Source organism: Amblyraja radiata, unplaced genomic scaffold (genome assembly GCF_010909765.2).
Source record: "Amblyraja radiata isolate CabotCenter1 unplaced genomic scaffold, sAmbRad1.1.pri scaffold_1000_ctg1, whole genome shotgun sequence".
In the NCBI taxonomy this organism is placed as follows: Eukaryota; Metazoa; Chordata; class Chondrichthyes; order Rajiformes; family Rajidae; genus Amblyraja; species Amblyraja radiata.
Window position 1 is genome coordinate 1 of NW_022630182.1, and position 21,837 is coordinate 21,837.

The 21,837-nt window shown below is 46.8% G+C and overlaps 1 long non-coding RNA gene across 1 annotated transcript; it reads left to right on the forward strand.

Annotated features, from left to right (window-relative positions):
* Positions 1-9,202: 9,202 nt before the first annotated feature.
* Positions 9,203-20,317, forward strand: LOC116969671. Its single transcript, XR_004410893.1, has 3 exons — positions 9,203-9,532; positions 11,043-11,045; positions 20,302-20,317. It is a non-coding gene; the product is annotated as an uncharacterized LOC116969671 (long non-coding RNA).
* Positions 20,318-21,837: the final 1,520 nt, after the last annotated feature.

The window sequence follows — 21,837 nt, forward strand, 5'->3', positions numbered from 1 at the left end:
CCGAGAAGAAACCTCTGAACGGCCGTCCATATGAGAAGTGTGCTGAAATGGAATACACAAAGATATTAGTTTAATATCTTTAGCAGTTTCAAATCAAATTATCATGACATTTATTTCATGTAGTTTATGGAATTAAAAATGAAATAAACAATGACCATGTCTAAAGTCAAGCTTCTGTACTTCTGGCAAAGATAAAATTTAAATAACTGCAATATAGTCTATCAACATTTTATGTTATTTGCCAGGTATGAGACTTTTCTGACTTTCAAAAACTTAACTGCAATATTATAATAAAATGTAATAAATTGGCAACTGAATAATGTATTTCTATGGTGTAGTTAGAGCTAACATTTTTGTGACTAACCTAATTTCAAGGGAGATAACTAAACATTTTCTCAAGTCAAAGTCAGGAAGTAAATACTGAATAATCTTCGATGAGTCTTAAGACAGTATTTAAAGACAATGCACTCATTGTCTTTAATGAGAAATTGGAACGGCAAAGTCTTATGAGAAAAAAAAAACTTTGAATTCCGATAGCTCAAACAGCAACCATGTACAGTACAAGAGGAATAAAACAATGATAGAATTACTTCATCAAGAACCCAAAACACCAACTGGTTTATTTTTAATTGAACTCGTTAGGTCTTAAATTGAAAGAGTTAAGAGGAAGGAAGCTTTGTGTTTTAGCATTATAATAATCAGTGAAGGGCAGTACAATAGGTAACCGTAACATCTCAGGAAGTATAAAATGTCACATAGCTAGTGATTTCTAACTAATTACAACTGTGATTTATTTACATAGGACTTGTTTGATGAGAAAAAACTTTAAGACTAAGTATATTTTGTAATCTTAAAAGTTACAGGAAGTTCTTGTGGTGCCTGGGGCAGTATTTATCACTCACCTGATATAGCTGAAATTGACTGTCATATGTGATTAACTGCTTTACTACAATAGTCGTCATGTTTCACAAGTATTTCCTTGGCTGGAATTCCTTTGGGTGTCCAAAGGATATAATAAGTGAATATACAAAGACATATATTTTTAAAAAGCTCTTGTCATCGAGGGCGACTCACTTCCAAACTAATTTTGTGCATTGGGAGGTGGCTAATGTGGCCAGTTTGGGGACTACAAACTCTTTCCCAGATAGGACAGGTGGTTGCTAACAGACTGAAATAGTAGCTTGTGAGGAGATGCATCCTTCAGTCATGTACACAGGGTTTTACACTGGGTTTCTATGTGCTCCTGATTGTAGATTGGTTACTTTACTTACTAAACAATGTAGTGCTTTATTATTATAAGCTCTGCCTACTACCACACCATTCATATTATCGCAACCCGACATCTCAAAGTCATGCTCAATGTTCCTGCTCCACTCGGAGCAGTTCATAACCTTGTCCACCTTGAAGCTTACAAACTCCACCTCACTGACTACAAAGATGCCCTCATTGCTGCAAAATCTGCCTGCCTCTCCTCCATATTCACCGATCCCTGCCTAAACCACAGAACCCTCTTCTCCACAGTGGGCAACCTCCTCAAGCCTCGAGCCAACACTCTCCCTACCTCTACTCCGGTTCTCTGCAACTCATTCCTCCACTTTTTCGCTGATAAAATCAGCACCATCTATCAATCTTTATCCCCTGTACCCGACTCCCCAGCATCTACTCCACCACCTACCAAGGCCCCTCCTTTCAACATCTCCACTGACCTCCTTACCTCTCCTCCACACTGCTTCCTCTCCCAGTTTGACCTGGTCACCCCTATTGAAATCTCCAAACTCATCAGCTCTTCCAAACCCACTACCTGCTCCCTCGACCATCTCCCCACTCCCTTGTTGAAGTCCTGCCTCCCCGTTCTCTGCCCCTACCTCACTAATCTCTTCAACTCCTCATTGTCCCAAGAATTGTCCCCTCCGCTTTCAAAACTGCTGCCGTTACACCAATCTTAAAGAAACCTGGTCTTGATCCCTCCTCTCTCATTAACTACCGCCCAATCTCAAACCTCCCCTTTCTTTCAAAAACCCTGGAGCGTATCATTGCGTCGCAACTTCATTCCCACCTCCTTGCGTATAACCTGCTTGAACCCCTCCAATCTGGCTTTCGCCCCCTCCATAGCACAGAAACTGCTCTCCTCAAAGTCCTCAACGACCTCCTCGCCTCTGCTGACACTGGTTCCCTCAACATCCTCATCCTCCTCGACCTGAGCACAGCCTTCGATACAGTGAACCATAACATCCTGCTCATCAGACTCAAAGACCTCGGCATTGAAGGCTCTGCACTCAGCTGGCTCCGTTGCTACCTTTCCAACAGATCCCACTTCATCTCTCTCCACAACCACACCTCTGCTACAGCCGCGGTCACTCAAGGCGTTCCCCAAGGTTCCGTACTCGGCCCCCTCCTCTTCATCATCTACATCCTCCCCCTTGGTCAGATACTCCGCCACTTCAATCTGGACTTCCACTGTTACGCTGATGACACCCAGATTTACCTTGGCACCAAATCCCCCCACAACCCCCCCCCCCCCCCCCTCTCCCATATCAACTCCTGTTTGTCAGCTATAAAAACCTGGATGCAACATAATTTCCTCAAACTCAACAGCGATAAGACAGAATTCCTCCTCATAGGCTCCAAAGCCACACTCTGCAAAATCAATAACCCCACTCTCACCATCGACGGCACCACTGTCTCCCCATCTCCCCAGGCCCGCAACCTTGGCGTGATCTTTGATTCCACCCTTCCCTTGAGCCTCACATCCGCCATGTCATTAAAACCTCCTTCTTTCATCTCCGCAACATCGCCAAACTCAGACCCTCTCTCACACCGCCTGCTGCTGAAAGACTCATCCATGCCTTCATCTCCTCCCGACTGGACTATTGCAACTCACTTCTCCTTGGCATCAGCTCCACCTACATCAACCGACTCCAACTGGTCCAGAACGCAGCCGCCCGACTCATCGCCCACACCAAATCCTGGCATCACATCACTCCAGTCCTCAAAAAACTTCACTGGCTTCCCATCTCCCACCGGATCACCTACAAAATCCTGGTCCTCACCTACAAAGCCCTCCACCATCTGGCCCCCCCATATCTCACTGACCTCCTCTCCCCCTACCAACCCTCACGGTCCCTCAGATCCACATCAGCCGGTCTCCTCTCCATCCACAAGTCCAACCTCCGCAGTTTTGGGGACAGAGCCTTCTCCAGGGCAGCTCCCAGGCTCTGGAACTCCCTCCCCCAACTGATCCGCAATTCCGTGTCCCTCACCATCTTCCAGTCCCGCCTCAAGACCCATCTCTTCACCTCTGCCTATCCTTAGCCCCACGTCCCCGTCCCTTTTCATCTGTGCATTAATTGCCTCATACTGTGTTTTGTATTGAATTCTGTCTTTACTTTGTGTACTAGTCATGTCTCTACTATTTATTTCATTCCCCTTACATGTTTTTCCTCTACATGCTCAATTTTTGTAAGGTGTCCTTGAGACTCTTGAAAGACGCCCATAAATAAAATTTATTATTATTATTATTATAACATCTCTGCACTTACATAATAACTTGCATTCAAACAACAAAGTGTTTAACATGACAAACCAAATAAATTGCCTCCAAGCCATACAAGTTGAAATTTGGGCAAAAGCTTGTTCAAGTAAGGTTTTAAAAAGCATCTTATTGGCAAAAAGTAAAGAAGGGTCTCGATCCAAAATGCCACCTAGCCATTACCTCCACAGATGCTGCCTGACCTGTTGAGTTACTCCAGTACTTTGTATTTTGCAAAAGGATGGAATTTCAGTTTTGGTTCTTGGTAGCTGGAAGAATAACTGCCAAATTTGGAATGCTTTAAACCAGGGATGCTTAAGAGGACCATATTAGAAAAATATAGGTATCTCTGAGGATGCGGGGGGGGGGGGGGGGGGGGGGCTGAGGGAAGAGAAGGTGTCATCATGTGCTCTGAGGAAAAATAGGCATTATGTTCACAAATCATGTGTCTCAATGGAACATAAGCATACTTTAGTCCTTACAAAACATATATTTCCCATGTTACACAAGATACTTTAATGTTAATTTATCAATTTAAATTATTCAAACCAATATCAACTCAAATTATCTCTATTACCACCAGTACAGGCATGTAATTTTAGTTCAGTCACTGACTACATCTCTCATTCAGAGGTTTGATGACCTTTTGCAACATATCATTGAGTTGAAATTTGAACTCTGTTATCCCACTACAGATGCTGCCTGATCCACTGAATCTTACCAGTGTTTCTTTCAAATTTGCAGAAAAAAACTCACTTCCCTCAATCCATATTAACATAACCATTAGTAGGTACTCTGATGATATCAGAACAGTAGAACCTCTGTTTTCCACAATTTCCATCCAAGTCCTTAAATGTTTGAAGATGAATTGGCTTTATGATGAAGCAATAAAATTATCAACAATTCACTGAGATTTAGATAAGCTTGACTATTGTTTGTACTTCCTGATGTATGTGTGATAGACTCAGAGTCACAGAGTCATATTGAAAATAGGTCCATCAGCCAACTCAACCAAGCCAACCATGATGGCCTATTTAAGTAGTTGCATTTGCCTGCTTTAGGTCAATATCCCTCCAAACCCATCCCATCCATGTACCTGTCTTTGAAAATGTTATTGTATCTGCTACCTCTGGAAGCTTATTAAGGATATCCACTATCTTCTGTGTGAAAAGGTTGCCCCTCAGGTTTTTATTAAATGTTTCATCTCTTGATTCCCCTACCTTGGGGAAAAGGCTATCTATTCCCCTCATGATATTATACACTTTAATAAGATCACTGCTCAGCATTTGTACTCTAAGGAATAAAGTACTAGCCTGGCCGACCTCTCCCTACAGCTCAGGCCCTCAAGTCCTGGCAACATCCCCATAAATCCTCTCTGCAACAGTTTCAAGTTTAATGGCATATTTCCTATATCATGATGACCAAATCTGAATACAACAGTCCAAATACACCCTGGCCATTGTCTAGTATGACTGTAACATAACGTCCCAACCTCTATCTCAATTCATTGACCAATGCAGGCGAGAGTGCCAAACGCCTCCTTCACTACCTATCCACCAGCCATGTCACTTTCAGGGACTTGTACTTGTACTGTCAGATCATTGTGCTCTACAACACTGCCCGGGCCCTAACATTCACTTTGAGGGTCCAGCCCTGGTCCGGCGTCCCAACATGCAACAACTTATCTGAATTAAGCTCCATTATCCACTCCTCAGCCCACTTGATCAAGATCCCACTGTATTTTTTGATAACCATCTTCAATGTCTTCCATACCATTTATTTTAGTGTCATCCACACTTAGTAATCATGCGGTAGACAAAAGTGCTGGAGAAACTCAGCGGGTGCAGCAGCATCTATGGAGCAAAGGAAATAGGCAACGCTTCGGGCCAAAACCCTTCTTCAGACTGATGTGGGGGGGGGGGGGGGGGGGCGAAAGAAGAAAGGAGAACGGAAGAGGAGGAGCCCGAGGGCTGAGGAAGAGCTGAGATGGGGAGGAGACAGCAAGGGCTACCGGAAATTGGAGAAGTCAATGTTTATGCCGTTAGAGTGCAGACTGCCCAAGCGGAATATGAGGTGCTGCTCCTCCAATTTCCGGTGGTGCTCACTCTGGCCATGGAGGAGGCCCAGGACAGAAAGGACGGATTCGGAATGGGAGGGGGAGTTGAAGTGCTGAGCCACCGGGAGATCAGGTTGGTTAATGCGGACCGAACGGAGGTGTTCGGAGAAACGATCGCCAAGCCTACGCTTGGTCTCACCGATGTAGATCAGCTGACATCTAAAGCAGCGGATGCAATAGATGAGGTTGGAGGAGATGCAGGTGAACCTCTGTCGCACCTGGAACGACTGCTCGGGTCCTTGAATGGAGTCGAGGGGGGAGGTAAAGCGACAAGTGCGGTTGCTCGGGAAAGTGCCCGGGAGGGGGTGGTGTGGGAGGGAAGGGAAGAATTGACCAGGGAGTTAAGGAGGGAGCGGTCTTTGCGGAAAGCAGACAGGGGGGGAGATGGGAAGATGTGGTGAGTGGTGGGGTCACGTTGGAGGTGGCGAAAATGACGGATGACTATTTGTTGTATGTGACGGCTAGTGGGGTGAAAGGTGAGAACTAGGGGGATTCTGCCCGTGTTACGAGTGGGGGGATGGGGAGAGAGAGCAGTGTTACGGGGTATTGAAGAGACCATGGTGAGAGCCTCATCTATAGTAGGGGAGGGAAACCCCCGTTCCCTGAAGAATTAGGACATTTCCGATGCCCTGGTGTGGAACACCTCATCCTGGGAGCAGATGGGAGTAGGGGATGGAGTCCTTACAGGAAGCAGGGTGGGAAGAAATGTAGTCTAGTTAGCTATGGGAGTCAGTAGGTTTATAGTGGATGTCGGTCAGAAGTCTATCACCTGCGTTGGAGACAGTGAGGTCAAGAAATGGTAGATAAGTGTCGGAAATGGTCCAGGTGTATTTGAGTGCCGGATGGAAGTTAGTGGTGAAGCGGATGAAGTCAGTCAGTTGTGTGTGGGTGCAGGAGGTAGCACCAAAGCAATCGTCGATGTAGAGGTCGGGGATGGGGCCCTGGTACGCTTCGAACAAGGATTGTTCGACGTACCCTACAAAGAGGCAGGCATAGCTGGGGCCCATGCGCGTGCCTATAGCTACGCCTTGTATTTGCAGGAAATGGGAGGAGTCAAACGAGAAGTTATTGAGGGTAAGGACCAACTCCGCTAGGAGGAGGAGAGTATCAGTGGACCGGTATTGGTTGGTTCTCCGGTCGAGGAAGAATGCTTCGTAATCATGCTTTGTACTTTCTCATCCAAATTGTTGACATAGATGATAAACATCCCAATCTCTGAGGCACATCACTAGTTACAGGTCTTCAGTTTGAAAAACAACCTTCCACCACCACCTTCTGCTTCCTACCATGAAGGCAATTCTATATCCAGTTTATAGCTGAGTCTCACGTTGTGAGTTGACACAAGAGGTACCTCGAGTTAAAACTCGTGGTAATAACGTACAATTAACGTACGGAACTCGTGGACGCAACTTAGAGACTCGTGGCGCTAATGGCAGGTACTCTTGAAACTTGTCAACTCTTGCAAAAAATCAAACATGTTTAAAATTTTCCACGAGTCAATTTTATTCTTGTGGTTAAGAATTGAAACATTTTAACTCGTTGTAAGAACGTAGTGGCCCGTGCGTTTACCTTAGTGTATCGTGAGTCTACCGTGGGAACTCTTTAACTCAGCGGGCAGGCAGCAGTTGATTGTCGCTCCCTTCAGTTTCCCAGCGACAAACACCTACCATAACGCGAGAGAGATCATGCACTGTTGTAGGTCTCCTTTGCACGTCGGCGTTTCTGTCTTTCTCCACTCATTGTTGGCCCTATCTGTCACCACCCCCACCTACACCCCTCTGCTTCCCGGCCATGTGTGTGACCCCTTCCCTCCCCTCTCCAGCTCCCCGCCCATTGCACCGGGCGTGGGGGCTTTGCACTGTCTTCACGTCGGCGATGCCAGCAGGTCAGTGCCAGTCGCCCCGGGGCAGTCACTCCCTTCAGTTTCCCAGGGGGTCGGGACGGGACTGGAGATGGGAGGGAAAAGGGGGGGGGGGGGGATGGGTGGGTTAGGTGAGCAGGAGAGTGGGGTTGTTTGCAGTTGCAGAGGGAGGGGGCAAGGGCGGTACAGTTCCCAGTCTCAGCTCTTGTCCAGGGTAGTGGCCGGAGACGTCAGGACCAACGGGACACTGACCCCCAGGCCCACTGTTCCTGACGCTAAAGCCTTGGGATCGTTGCCCTTCGTGTTGGCGTGGAGGGGGAGGGTGGTATTGTGCAGTTTGATCGCCCCCCCCCTGCTATCCCAGGGACAGGGAGACGGCTTTTGAGACTGGTGGGCAATCACTTCCAAATTGTCAGTACACCTCTCCTACACTTGTCTCCCGCACTAAGATCATCCCGCAGAGAATGATCCCAGCCTAACCCACGAGCCTTGTCACCCCAGACAAATTAATGACGCCCCCCCCCCCCCAACCCCAACCTCTCTCCACCTCAACTCACGCCTGGGCACCAAAGCAGCTCAGGAGGCGAACCCTGAGCTCCGTCTCACAACAATCTGATGTGCACATCCGTCCACATTCAAAGATTTAATCTCCCGTCTCCCCGCAGTGTGTAGACATGGCAGCAAATTCAATTAAAACATATCAAACCTGTGTGTTTCAAACAAATCATAAGTATAACTGCACTGGCACTGGATGGTGCGCATTTTCCCTTTGTAGGTCACATCAATAGATGCGGCCGCACTGAATTCTATCTTTAAAACAAAGCCACAGGATGGAGAGGTCTTCTTTAACACTGTTGCTTATTAAAACATAACACTGTTGCTTATTAAAACAATCCTTCAATCAGGATTGACAAGAGTAACTCGGGAGACGAACTTGGAACATCGCAGAAATGACAAGTAAACGGCAAACTTGTCATACCCGTAGGAACTCGGTTAAACTCTTGATCATACACTTGCAATCTCGTACACAACCACGAGTCTTTCACTCGGGGTACCTCTTGTGTCAACTCGCAACATGAGACTCAGCTTTAACTAGCTCTTCCTGGATCTCATGTGATCTAATCATCTTGAGCAGCCTTCCATGTTTGGTTTTGGAACAGCTCTGTCCAAACTGCAAGAAATTGCAGAAATTTGTAGATTAAGCCTAGCACATCACAAAGCAGACTTCCTACTATTGACTCCATCGACAGTTCACACTGCCTCGGAAAAGTAGTCACCATTATCAAAGGTCCCACCTTGGTCATCCTTCTCTTCCTGCTCACGTCCGGCAGAAAGAACAGAAGCTTGAAAGCATGCACCACCAGACCTTGGAATAGCTTATTCTCCTGTCATGAGGTTTCTGAATTCCATAAGCTAGAATACTCTCCGATTCACCTCTACCCCAATGTGAGCATTGAACTTTGTCTATGGAACTGATGCTCTGCAATAATGAGAACTGTATTCTGCACTCTGTATCTTCCCCTTTGCTCTATCTATTGCACTTAAGTTTGGGAGTTAATTGTATTCATGCATGGTATAAGTGATCTGTTTGCATAGCATGTAAAACAAAGCTTTTTACTGTCTCTCGGTACACGTGACTAATAATAAACCAAAAAAACATAACCATATTAAAAGCATGCAGAAGTATGCTTTTAAAATCTCTTTGGATTCTTATCTGCTGGAGCTATCTCTCTTTGTCCTCCTTATTTCCTTCTTAAGTATGCTCCTCAATTCCCCCATACTCCTCTAGGGATCCTCCAGGGATATGCTTGATTCCAGCTGCCGAAAGCTAAGCGATGCCTCCTTTTTTTCCTTGACATAATCTCAATTTCGCTCATCATACACAGTTTGTCCTCTTACCTTCCTTTGCCTATCAATCTGACAGGAACGTACATACCATGTTCTCTCACTATCCCACTTTCAAAAGCATCCCATTTTCCAGATGTCAGTTTTTCTGCAAACAACCCCCTCCAATCAACTTTTCCAAGTTCATGTGTAATACCATCCAAGATGGCCTTATAGTGACGAGTACAGCACAGGAACAGGCCTTTTTGAAAATATCTGTGGCAAACATGATGCCAAGTTATACTAATCTCCTCTGCCTGCACAATATCCACATCCCTCCACATCCATGCATGTCTCCTAAATACCACTATCGTATCTGCCTCCACCACCACCACTAGCACCTGTGGATATGGAGGCGGAACTCCAAGCCGCTGAGAGTGTTCTTCCGACGCCAGAGTTCCATCATCCGGCGAGAGGGCCTGAAACATCGGGCCGCCGTGCAGCGACTGCGGAGGCCTCAATAGGCCCCGACCACGGGTGAACAAGAGGAAGAAGACTGAACTTTGTTGCCTTCCCTCACAGTGGGAAACATTGATTCCGCTGTGGGATGTTTTTATGTTTAATGTTAAATTCTATAGTGTTGTGTTTATCTTATTTGTGTGCCGCATGGTAACTCAAATTCACTGCACCAATTGGTGTATGTGACAATAAATGTCCTTTGTCCTTTTTCTCTCTCTATGTACACACTACTCTGTGTAAAAAAACTTGCCCTCCTTTAAACATTGCCACTCACACCGTAAAGCTATGCCTTCTCGTCCTTGACATTTCCTGCAATACCTACAAAGAGAGGTTGCTAGTCCAAAGCCTTGTCCTTGACACAATACTCCAAATGCAGTCTATCCAAATTCCTACAATATACAACTTGATTTTCTCACTCTTACACTCAATGCTCCAATTTGGAACTTTAACCTATGAACTAGCCCCATCTTTATTCGTAACTATTTTAATGCTAGTAGAACTGTTGTCGCGACACTCAAAAAGCTTGCCCACTGACCTTTCAGTCACTTGCACTATCCATGTGGGAGCTGTATTAATCAAAGATCAATTCCAGCTGCAAAACTCTGGTCTTCTCAAATTTTGGTTTTAAATAGTTTCCTAACAATTTAAGTGGGATTCTTTATTATGAACCCACCACAGGTACAATGTTGAGATGATGCCTTTAACGACCTGGTTTCATTTCATGCTCTACAACGTACTTTTTATAAAATGGAACCGGCTGCTCTCTTAAAACAAGTAAACAACTAATTATCAAACCGTGTGGTGTGCATTGACACCTGTCAGCCACCCTGACACAAAAAAAGCAATGTGGGAGGAGAAAGGGAAGGTGTGATGTAGTTCAATGGACATCCAAAATCAATTCAAATCTCCAACTGAGAGTATCGGAGAGTGTGCAGAAAAAATGTTGCCAGGACGCGAAGGCCTAAGTTATAGAAAAAGGTTGGCAGATTAAGACTTTATTCTTTGGAGTGTAGGAAGGTGACCTTATAGAGGTATATAAAATAATTGGGGGAATAGATAGGGTGAATGCATTGAGTCATTTATCCAGAATCGGAAATCAAGAAACCACAGGACATAGGTTGAAGGCGAGAGGGCACATATTTAATAGGAACTTTTTCACCCAGAGGGTAGTGGGTATGAAACGAGTGTCGGAGGTAGTTGAGGCTGAACAACATTTAAAAAACATTTGGACAGATACATGGATAGGACAAGTTTAGAGGGATATGGGCCAAACTGGACTAGCATAAATGGGGCATCTTAGTCGACAATAACGAGTTGGATCGAAGGGCCCCTTTCTGTGTTGTATGATTGTATCCTAGTTTAACTACCATATTACTGACATTATTTCCAAGCCATATGTGGGAAAGCCAGGAAGAGCATTTATACTCGCAGATTCCGCGATATTCGTGTTCCAGTTTCTCGGGTCTCTGATTCTCGTGAAAGATTACTTACATGTTCTGTTTCGCGTTCATTCACTGTAGGTAATGGCGTTCGAGTAGACATTTTGTTTTTTTTCTTCTAGTTGCAATTTAGCACCGAAGTAATGTAGAAGACTCAATTCAACACCTGAGTGGCGAAATGTTGACGAGCAGCAGGCATTCGCCGGCTCGGCCGATTGTGTTTTATAGTGTACACAGTGACATGTAGCAGCCCTTTAACAAATACACGCCTAGTAGAGTCGAATACCCTTTAAATCCGTCCACATTTTCACATCCAATGGCCTACTCCTGCACCTATTTTTCTGTTTCTATGTGCCAAGAACTTTCCAGTGGAATTGTTTTGAAGCGCCGCCGATTATAGAGGAGCTGTTAAGGGTCCAGGGTTGCCCGCTGTCTTGTCAGCCTCAATAACAAGGCCCGGCTTCGGCGCGATGAACGCTCGGCGGCCGCCGCGAAGCTTCCCGGCTCCGGACGCGACGGTCCACTGCCTCGGCTTCTCGCTCCTTACACATGGAGGCCGCGGGAAGAGGACGATGCCAGATGCCAGAGGCCAGGCAGGCTGGTGGGAAGGGTAGGGGGAGGGGGGGGGAAGGGGGTGGTGGGGAGTGTGTGTATGTGTGCTTGAGTGAGTGAGAGGGAGAGAGAGAGGGGAGGTCCTGGGAAGATGGCCGCCCCGCTCTCCCAGACTGATCGCCCAGCCCAGCCCAGCAGGAAGCGCGTCACCGCCGCCCGCGGTCCCGCCCAATGATCTTTGGTCCCGCCCACCGTAAACCACGGCCGTCTAGAAACATAGACAATAGGTGCAGGAGTAGGCCATTCGGCCCTTCGAGCCTGCACCGCCATTCAATATGATCATGGCTGATCATCCAACTCAGTATCCTGTACCTGCCTTCTCTTCATACCCCCTGATCCCTTTAGCCACAAGGGCCACATCTAACTCCCTCTTAAATATAGCCAATGAACTGGCCTCAACTACCTTCTGTGGCAGAGAATTCCACAGATTCACTACTCTCTGTGTGAAAATTTTTTTTCTCATCTCGCTCCTAAAAGATTTCCCCCTTATCCTTAAACTGTGACCCCGTGTCCTGGTCTTCCCCAACATCGGGAACAATCTTCCTGCATCTAGCCTGTCCAACTCCTCAAGAATTTTGTAAGTTTCTATAAGATACCCCCTCAATCTTCTAAATTCTAGCGAGTACAAGCCGAGTCTATCCAGTCTTTCGTCATATGAAAGTCCTGCCATCCCAGTGCTCCCCAGTGGAAAGTCCTGACATCCCTAGGGCAGGGCTTCTTAAACTATTTCAGTGTCATTCACCCTTGAGTCTTTATCACAAAATTTCATTCACCCTTGACTAAATATTCTTATGTTTTTTGGTAATTTTCGTCTTATACTCCCTTGTGTATAATTTTATATATAATTTATTTTGTCACATGAGCAAAAAACATAAATTAACTAATTTCTTGTGTTTATTTTATTCAACTTTTAAACATCCTAAAAATATGTAAAGAAAACTAGGAGTGAAAAAAAAAGATTAATTACCACTGGAGTTGGAAAATCATTCTATTAGAATGATAAAAAAAAAAAACATTCCAACGTCTAAACACTTGGCTTCAGCCCCATCCTACCCTTCAGGCTTTGATTTGCAGTTTGTTTCTTTAAAAAATGTATGGTCCCACTAGCTTGTCTGTTCTTCCCGAAAAGGTTATATTACAGTAAATTTGGGAAATATCCTGCTACTTTGAAATTAGAAAACCATAGGTAGAAAGAAAAAAACATAACAAATTTCCAGTTCCACTGCCATTAAAACCAATAAGAGCTTTCCAACTACTTTAATGGCAATACCTTTTAAGTATAGAAATAAATATATAAATATCTGAATAAATTAAGTCATTCACCCCTCTAGTTTCATTCACCCTAAAATAATTTCATTCGCCCTTGGATGAACCATTCACCAGTTTAAGAAGCACTGGTCTAGGGAACCAGGGGAGATGGGTGGGTGGAATGGAGAAGATGGGAGGAAGGAGGGGAGGACGGAGGGAGAGACAATAGAGGGAGGGAGGGGGGGGGGTGGAGGAGGGAGGAAGGAAGGAGGGAGAGAGTGAGGGGAGGAGAGAGGGAGAGCGAAGGTGAGGGAGGGGTGTGAGTGGAGTGAGAGGAGGGAGAGAGTGAGGGAGGGGGAGAGAGGGGTGAGTGGAGAGAGGGTGGGAGGAGGGGAGAGAGTGAGGGAGGGGGAGAGAAGGTGAGGGAGGGGTGTGAGTGGAGAGAGAATGGGAGGAGGGGAGAGTGAGGGAGGGGAGAGAAGGTGAGGGAGGGGTGTGAGTGGAGAGAGGGTGGGAGGAGGGGAGGGGGAGAGAAGTTGTGGGAGGGGTGTGAGTAGGAGGAGAATGGAGTGGGAGGGATGAGGGGAGAGAGGGTGAGAGAGAGAGGGTGAGAGAGAGAGGGGGAAGGAGAGGGGAGGTCAGGTCTGATTCGCACGGCGACAGGAGAGGTTAACCAGCTGAGGGGGAGAGGGGATCAGTGCTAACTTACGCTGCAGGTTGGAGGATCTGGAGAGGCAACCAGGTGAGAGAGAGTAGAGGAGGCGGGAACTGGAGTGGTAATCAAGCTAGGGAGAGGAGGTGGGTGCTGGCCGACACAGCGGTTGGGAGCATGCGTGTTGGATGGCACTGTAGCTGGGACCTATAAACGTGTTCAAGTACACATTTATTGCCACATGCACCAATTGGTACAGTGAAATTTGAGTTACCTTGCAGCCATACGAATAAAAATAATACAATACACAAAAGAGTTTAACATAAACAACCAGCACAGCGGAATCAACGTTTCACACTGATGGAAAGCAATAAAGTTCAGTCATCTTCTTCTTTGTCACACTACAATCTCCAGCAAAGTCGGGTATTCCAGAGCAACACAACCCACAACCCATCTGCTAATTCACAAATAGACCACCTACCCAAGGAAACATATATATATATCGGTGAGACCAAGCGGAGGCTTGGCGATCGTTTCGCCAAACATCTCCGCTCGGTCCGCAATAACCAACCTGACCTCCCGGTGGCTCAGCACTTCAACTCCCCCTCCCATTCCCCATCCGACCTCTCTGTCCTGGGTCTCCTCCATGGCCAGAGCGAGCAACACCGGAAATTGGAGGACCTCATATTCCGCTTGGGTAATCTGCATCCTGCGGGCATGAACATTGAATTCTCCCATTGTTAGCCCTTGCTGCCTCCTCCCCTTCCTCAGCCCTCCTGGCTCCTCCTCCTTTTTCCTTTCTTCTCCCCGCCCCCCCCCCCCCCCATCAGTCTGAAGAAGGGTTTCGGCCCGAAACGTTGCCTATTTCCTTCACTCCATAGATGCTGATGCACCTGCTGAGTTTCTCCAGCATTTTTGTGTACCTTTGATTTTCCAGCATCTGCAGTTCCTTCTTAAACAATATATTTTTTTTTGTTTATTATGTCAACTACGATGTTTACAGACCTATTGTGCTTGCTACATGTAAGAATTGCAATGTTATGTTTCGGTATATGACAATAAAACACTCTTGACGTGAATTAAACTGGCTGTGAATTCGCTGGGTGATCCAAATGTCTGCAAGACCCCATTACATGAAAATACAGATATTTTCAAAAAGTGTCAAGCTCTGCAAAATGACCTACTTTTACCTCACAGAAATTGGTTCTATCCTCTCCTGTACCAAAAGTCTGGTCAAAACATGTCCTTGCTCTGCCCTCCTCTGGTTTATCTGCAGCTGTAGTAGAAAATAAAAGTGTTGAAGGTACTCAGAGGGTCAGGCAGTATGGTGGTAATGGACAGGCAATGTTTTGGGTCAAAACCCTGGAAGGCTGCCTGACCCAATGAGTTCCTCCAGCAACTGCAGTCTATTGTCTCTCCTATTTATGTTTAGAGTTTAGAGTCTTATATTTAAACAAAACTTTTTGTGTGACTCCATCTATACCAGTTATGTTGTATTCTTAATGACGGGTGAGTGGAACTTGGTATAGGTCAGGTATACAAATATTGTATCAGTGTCTGATAGAGGATACAGGTTGTGGGATTAACATAAATATTGCAGCAGCTCCAGGTGTCAAAGGCTATGGCTGTGGTGAACATTTACATGTCTCACTTAAATTTCCAATGGCCTAGAAGTATTTCTGAGCAAAGCACTATATCATCTGAGATTGTTTTTAACAGATTGGAATTATACTGCCTTGACTATATTTTTTTGTTTTCTAAATGTATTTATTGCTTTGCCTTGGTTAGATAAATGTGCCTGCACCTTTCTCATTAATTTCCAGGACTCTCTGCCAATAACTCAGTATGAACACCATCATCACAAGGATGCAGCTGTTCAAGGAAAACCCTTAATCCTCGTGTGAAACTAGGTGCAGATGATAAATGCAGTTTTATCAGCACTATAATACAACGGGAAGAGATTTTAAGTGTTTACTGCATGTAGGTGTAACTGAGTTGTATCTTTACTTATTTCAACACCATTCATAAGATATGCAAAATGTCAATTTTTTTCGTTCTCACATTGTACCTGTCTGGAATAAATTGCCTCCGGAATTTTAAACCGAAGATAGACACAAAAAGCTGGAGTAACTCAGCAGGACAGGCTGCATCTCTGGAGAGAAGGAATGGGTGATGTTTTGGGTCGAGACCCTTCTTCAGGGTCTTTAGATGAAGACATTTCTTCATCTAAAAATTGAATGTTCCATACAGGAACCAGCCCTTTGGCCCACAAAATCCATCTTTCTTGTAATGGTGCAACCAAACTGCACGCAGTGCCCTAAATGTGGCCTAACCAAAGTCCTATAAAATTGCATCATGACTTCCTGATTCTTATACTTAATGCCCTGACTGATGCCATACCACAAACAAACGATATACCTTCTTTACCACTCCATCGACTTGTGTTACTACTTTCAAGCTATAGAATTGGAAAGAGTACTGAATCTTTGAAAGCAGTGACATCTTTGCATAGGAGTGAAATATGTCATTAAATGCCGAAACAGGCAGGAGAGATAGAAAGGTCTATTTGGTATATTCTTAAATCAATTTTAATTGGCTGCCTATCCTGTTTGAAGAAAACGTGAAGGATTAATATTGCCTTTTGGCATAATTACCTGGGTGTGAGGTGAAAAATAAAATAAGTGGTAGTTTGATGTGATAGGTAAAACAACAAATGAAGTAAAATATCTCTGTTGTCTCTAATTTGTAACAATTATGGATCCTACAGCTGCTTAATAATAATAAAGCTGTAATCTTTGTTGTGGTCATACAGAATGTTTAAACATTGAAATGCTCCATCTGGCGGTGGAGCCATGTACTCCAGAATTTGTAGAATTTGACAAATGTTTCCAGCAAGGCCTAAACTGCCACTGAGGAAAGTCTGCCCAACCGTTGAATTTACTTGAGTTCCATTTGCAATGCCAGTTTAAGACCTGGTTGATAGGTTGAAATTTACTGCTACAAATAGAAAACTAGACCACAAACAGCCTGGCAACTGAATGTTACAACATAATTAGACTGATGATTGACCAATTGCCGTCCCGCTGAAGAATTCCTGCAACTCTAAGAGTGTAATGGCATCCAAGTACGTTGATATCAATTGTATGCTCTGAATGAACAACCAATGAAGTGCAGCTGCTCTGACTTTAAAGTACCGTTGTAGCGGCGCCTGCTGACGCACGCAGGTATCGAACCCGGCGTTCAGAAGCCGCGGTCACGTGATTTGGGAGGTTTTCGCGCAGTTTCGCTTTCGCGCGGCAGTTCAGTGCTGACCACCGTTGTGGTCAGACGTGTTGTAAGGACCTGCAAGCTAAATAGCTGTTTTGTGAATAAAACCAGTTATCAAAACTTAGTTGTCGTTCTTGTGACCACCAAATTGGTGATCCCGACCTGTCTATCCGTCGTTAGATAAATAGATCATGCAGGAAGACTACGCTCCCTCAGAATCGGCCGGCACGCGGCAGGGCTCACCGGGCTTCAAATTGCCATCGTTTTGGCCTGATCAATCTCAGGTGTGGTTCGCCCACGTTGAGGCACAGTTTCATCTGCACCGTATAATTGCGGATGATACGATGTATTTCCATGTGGTGGGAGCTTTGCCACAGGACTGTGCCTCGAGGCTGTTGCGTTACATCAGGGACCCGCCGACGATTGCCAAGTACGAGGGGCTGAAAGCCCTCCTGCTCCACACTTTCGGTCTCAGTTGCAGAGACAGGGCGGCGAAGATATTGCATATGGACAGCGTCGGTGATCGACGGCCATCCTCCATAATAGCAAAGATGTTAGCCCTGATGGACAGCACCGCCCATGTCTACTCTTCGAACAGGCGTTCCTGGAGCAGATGCCCGACGAAGTCCGACTGATGCTCGCCGGAGCTGACTTCAGCGACCCCCAGCACCTCTCGGAGAGAGCCGACGAATTGTGGGCACACAGACGGTGGGACGTTTGTGCCTTCATCCACTCCCCTGTCATGGCGCGGGTGCAACCGAGACGACAGCGGGAGGAAGAAGAAGCCTAACCCAGCGCCGAAAATGAATCGCCGCTTCCAGTGGTATACAGCAGACGTCGTTGGTGCTACTACCATCAACACTACGGCCCCGAAGCCCGAAGGTGCCGAAGCACCTGCTCGTTTCAGGGAAATGCCACGGCCGGTCGTCCATAGAGGCGAGCGCGATTGGCCCAAACGAACGCCTCTACGTCCGTGATTGCCATCCGGCCACCGTTTCCTGGTGGACTCCGGTGACATCGCCGGCATCCTGCCGCCAAGCACCCGAGATACTCACGTCGGTAAGGTAGGACCCCTCCTCTCAGCTGTTAACGGGAGCGACATTCGCACTTATGGTACGCGGACCCTGGACTTAAATTTCGATTCCCGCCCGTATCGGTGGAAGTTCACCGTTGCCGACGTCGCCCAACCAATCCCGGGGGCCCTAGTAGTCGATGTGCGAGGCAGACGCATGGTCCCTGAGTCGGACCCATGCCCTGCCAAGCCGCGTAATCCGTTCACGCCCCTACAGCAACTCGACGAGGTAGCTGAGATCCAGCAACCTTTCGCAGCCCTGCTCGCCGATTTCCCAGGGTTGCTCACGCCCCGGTTCGACAGGGCCATGCCCCGTCGTGGCGTGATCCACCACATTCCCACCGAGGGCCCACCGGTTCACGCCCGCACACGCCGCGTCTCGCCCGAAAACTGCGCATCGCACGAGATGAGTTCCAGCTTATGGAGGACATGGGGATTGTCCGGCGGTCGGATAGCCCGGTACCCAGTCCCGAGCATCCAAGATTTCTCGACTCATCTGGAGGGCGCGACCTTTTTCTCAAAGGTCGACCTCATTCGCGGGTATAATCGAATTCCGGTCCATCTAGATGACGTCCCTAATACGGCCACCATCACCCCTTTCGACTTTTTCGAATGGCTAAGAATGCCTCTTGGCCTGAAGAACGCTGCTCAGGCGTTCCAAAGGCTAAGGGATCAGGTCGGGCGGGGTTTGCCGTTTATATTCATCTACCTCGATGATATCCTGGTGGCCAGCAGCTCACAGGCAGAGCACATTAGGCACCTCCGCCTGCTTTTCGAATGGCTGCGCAAACACGGGTTCAACATTCAACCATGCGAAGTGCCAGTTCGGATTGCGTTCCATTTCCTTTTTGGGTCACAGCATCACCTCCCACGGCGCACAGCCGCTGCCCGAGAAGGTCAATGCTATCCGTCGCCTCCCGAGGCCTTTATCCATTAAGGGCCTACAGGAGTTTATCGGAATGGTCAATTTCTACCACCATTTCGTCACGTCGGCAGCTGCCATCATGCGGCCGTTGTTCCAGTGTCTGGCCGGTAAGCCTAAGGACTTGGTCTGGTCCAAGGAAGCCGAGACAGCTTTCGAGGGGGCTAAGACAGCATTGGCCAACGCCACTATGCGGATTCTGGGAGGGGCCATGTAGCGCCGCCTACTGGCGCACACAGGTATCGAACCCGGCGTTCGGAAGCTGCGATCACGTGATTCGGGAGGAGCTGCATGTTTTCACGCAGTTTCGCTTTCGCGCGGCAGTTGAGTGCTGACCACCGTTGTGGAATAGCTGTTTTGTGAATAGCCAAACCGTCACTATTTTGACACCAGGGACACCATTTGTAGGCAAACTACACACACAAAGACTGCAGATGCTGGAATCTTGAACAAGATGCAAAATGCTGGAGGGACTTGGCGGGTCACGCAGCATATGAACTTGAGTCCCAACCTGGAACATCGCCTGGCCATTCCCTCCCCAGATGCTGCCATTATCAGAGTGCAACCATTTGTGGGGAAAACCTTAAATTGTCAAATCTTAAATCTCAGAGCCACCACATGTCTGGTTGCTATTTCATTCTATGGGCAATGTGCAAGGCCATAGACATCTGATTGTGAGTTGAATGATAGAGGAGACTGGAAATTCAGAGGTGGGGATTGCTTTGCAGAGTAAGGTGTACTTCAACGCAACCTGTTTCATTCTTCAGAGCAAATTGGAAAAACTAAATGCAAATTGATGATTCACCTGGGAGGGCCAGTCGGATCGTTGGATTGGGAAAGGCAGGTGTTGTAATTTCCATGATTGTATGAGAAGGCACAGGTAGGTGCTCACTGCAGATGGAAATTGGACCATAAAGTCAGAGTGAACGGTTCCTTCAGAATACTGAGTCAATTGGAGATTATCCCATTGGGGATGGTGCAAATTATGCAAGATAAGCCACCGAATCATGGAGTCATATAGTGATAGTGATGAAACAGGCCCCTGGCCTAACTTGCCCACACCAGCCAACATGTCCCAGCCACACTAATCCCATCTGGTGCGTTTGGCCCATATCCTTCCAAACCTGTCCTATCCATGTACCTGTCTATAACTGTTTCTTAAAAGTTAGGACAGTCCCTGCCTCCACTACCTCATCTGGCAGCTTGTTCCATACCCCCCACCACCCTTTGTGTGGAAAAGTTCAAAGGTTATTTATTGGTCACATACACCTAGGTGTAGTGAAATGCTTCTTGCCAATGCAGCACATAAAGAAAGAATACAGACATAACATTAATAAGAGATTTAAACATAAAGAACATCCCCCCACAATGGCTCCCACCATGAGGGAAGGCACAAAGTCCAGTCCCCAACCCCAGTTCACACATAGTCGAGCCAATTGAGGCCTCCACAGTTGCCTCTACGGAGGCCCGATGTTCCTGGCCGTTCTCGCCGGGTGATGGTGTTCCGGCGTCGGGAGAATCCTCACAGCGGCTTGGGACACCTGGAACGGCCGCTTCCGTACTGGAGGCCGCGGCTTCCAAAGCCAACAAGGCCGCGCCGGTTGGAGCTCCACAACTGGCGATCTCGTCGCGAGATCCCAGGCTCCCGGTGAAAAGTTCGGCGCCGCCGCCCGCAGCTGGTCGCTCCACAGTCCCGCAGCTCCGCGATGTTGTTCCCGGCGGTCTTCCGCCCAGATTCCTATTAAATCTTTTCCCATGTACCTTAAACCTATGTTCTCTGGTCCTCGATTCACCTACTCTGGACAAGAGACTGTGCATCTACCCAATCTATTCCTTTCATGATTTTATACACATCTATAAGATCACCCCTCAGCCTCCTGCGCTCCAAGGAATGAGTCCCAGCCTAATAAACCTCTCTCTATAGCTCAGACCCTCTAGTCCTGGCTACATCCTCATAAATCTTCTCTGTATACTTTCCAGCTTGACAACATAGTGCCAAGAACCGAACACAATACTCCAAAGATAGACACAAAAAGCTGGAGCAACTCAGCGGGACAGGTGGTATCTCTGGAGAGAAGGAATTGGTGACAGTTTGGGTCGAGACCCTTATTCAGACTAGTTAGGGATAAGGGGAATGAGAGATATAGACGATGATGTAGAGATAAAGAACAATGAATGACAGATAGGCAAAAAGATTCCAAATGTGGCCTCACCCATGTCTTATACAACTTCAACATGACCTCCCAACTTCTGTACTCAATACTTTGACTAATGAGCCAATGTGCCAAGTCAATTTGACCACCCGACCTACCTGCGACTCCTCCTTCAAGGAATCGCACTTGCACTCCTAGATCCCTCTGCTCTACAACACTCACCAGTGCCATTCCATTCACTGTTGGTCCTGTCCATGTTAGAGTTCCCAAAATGCAACACCTCACATTTCTCTGTATTTAATTCCATCAACCTCAGCCACCTGGCCAATCAATCAAGATCCTGCTGCAAATATTCACAACCATGCTTGGCAATCGCTTCGCCCTACACCTCCGCTCAGTTCGCATTGGACCAACCTGATCTCCCGGTGGCTCAACACTTCGACTCCCCCTCTCATTCCGAATTCAACCGTTCTGTCCTGGGCCTCCTCCATGACCAGAGTGAGTCCCACCGTAAATTGGAGGAGCACCTCATATTTCGCTTGGGCAGTTTACACCCCAGCAGTATGAACGCTGACTTCTCCAATTTCAAGTCAAGTCAATTTCAGATAGTCCTTGCTTTCTCC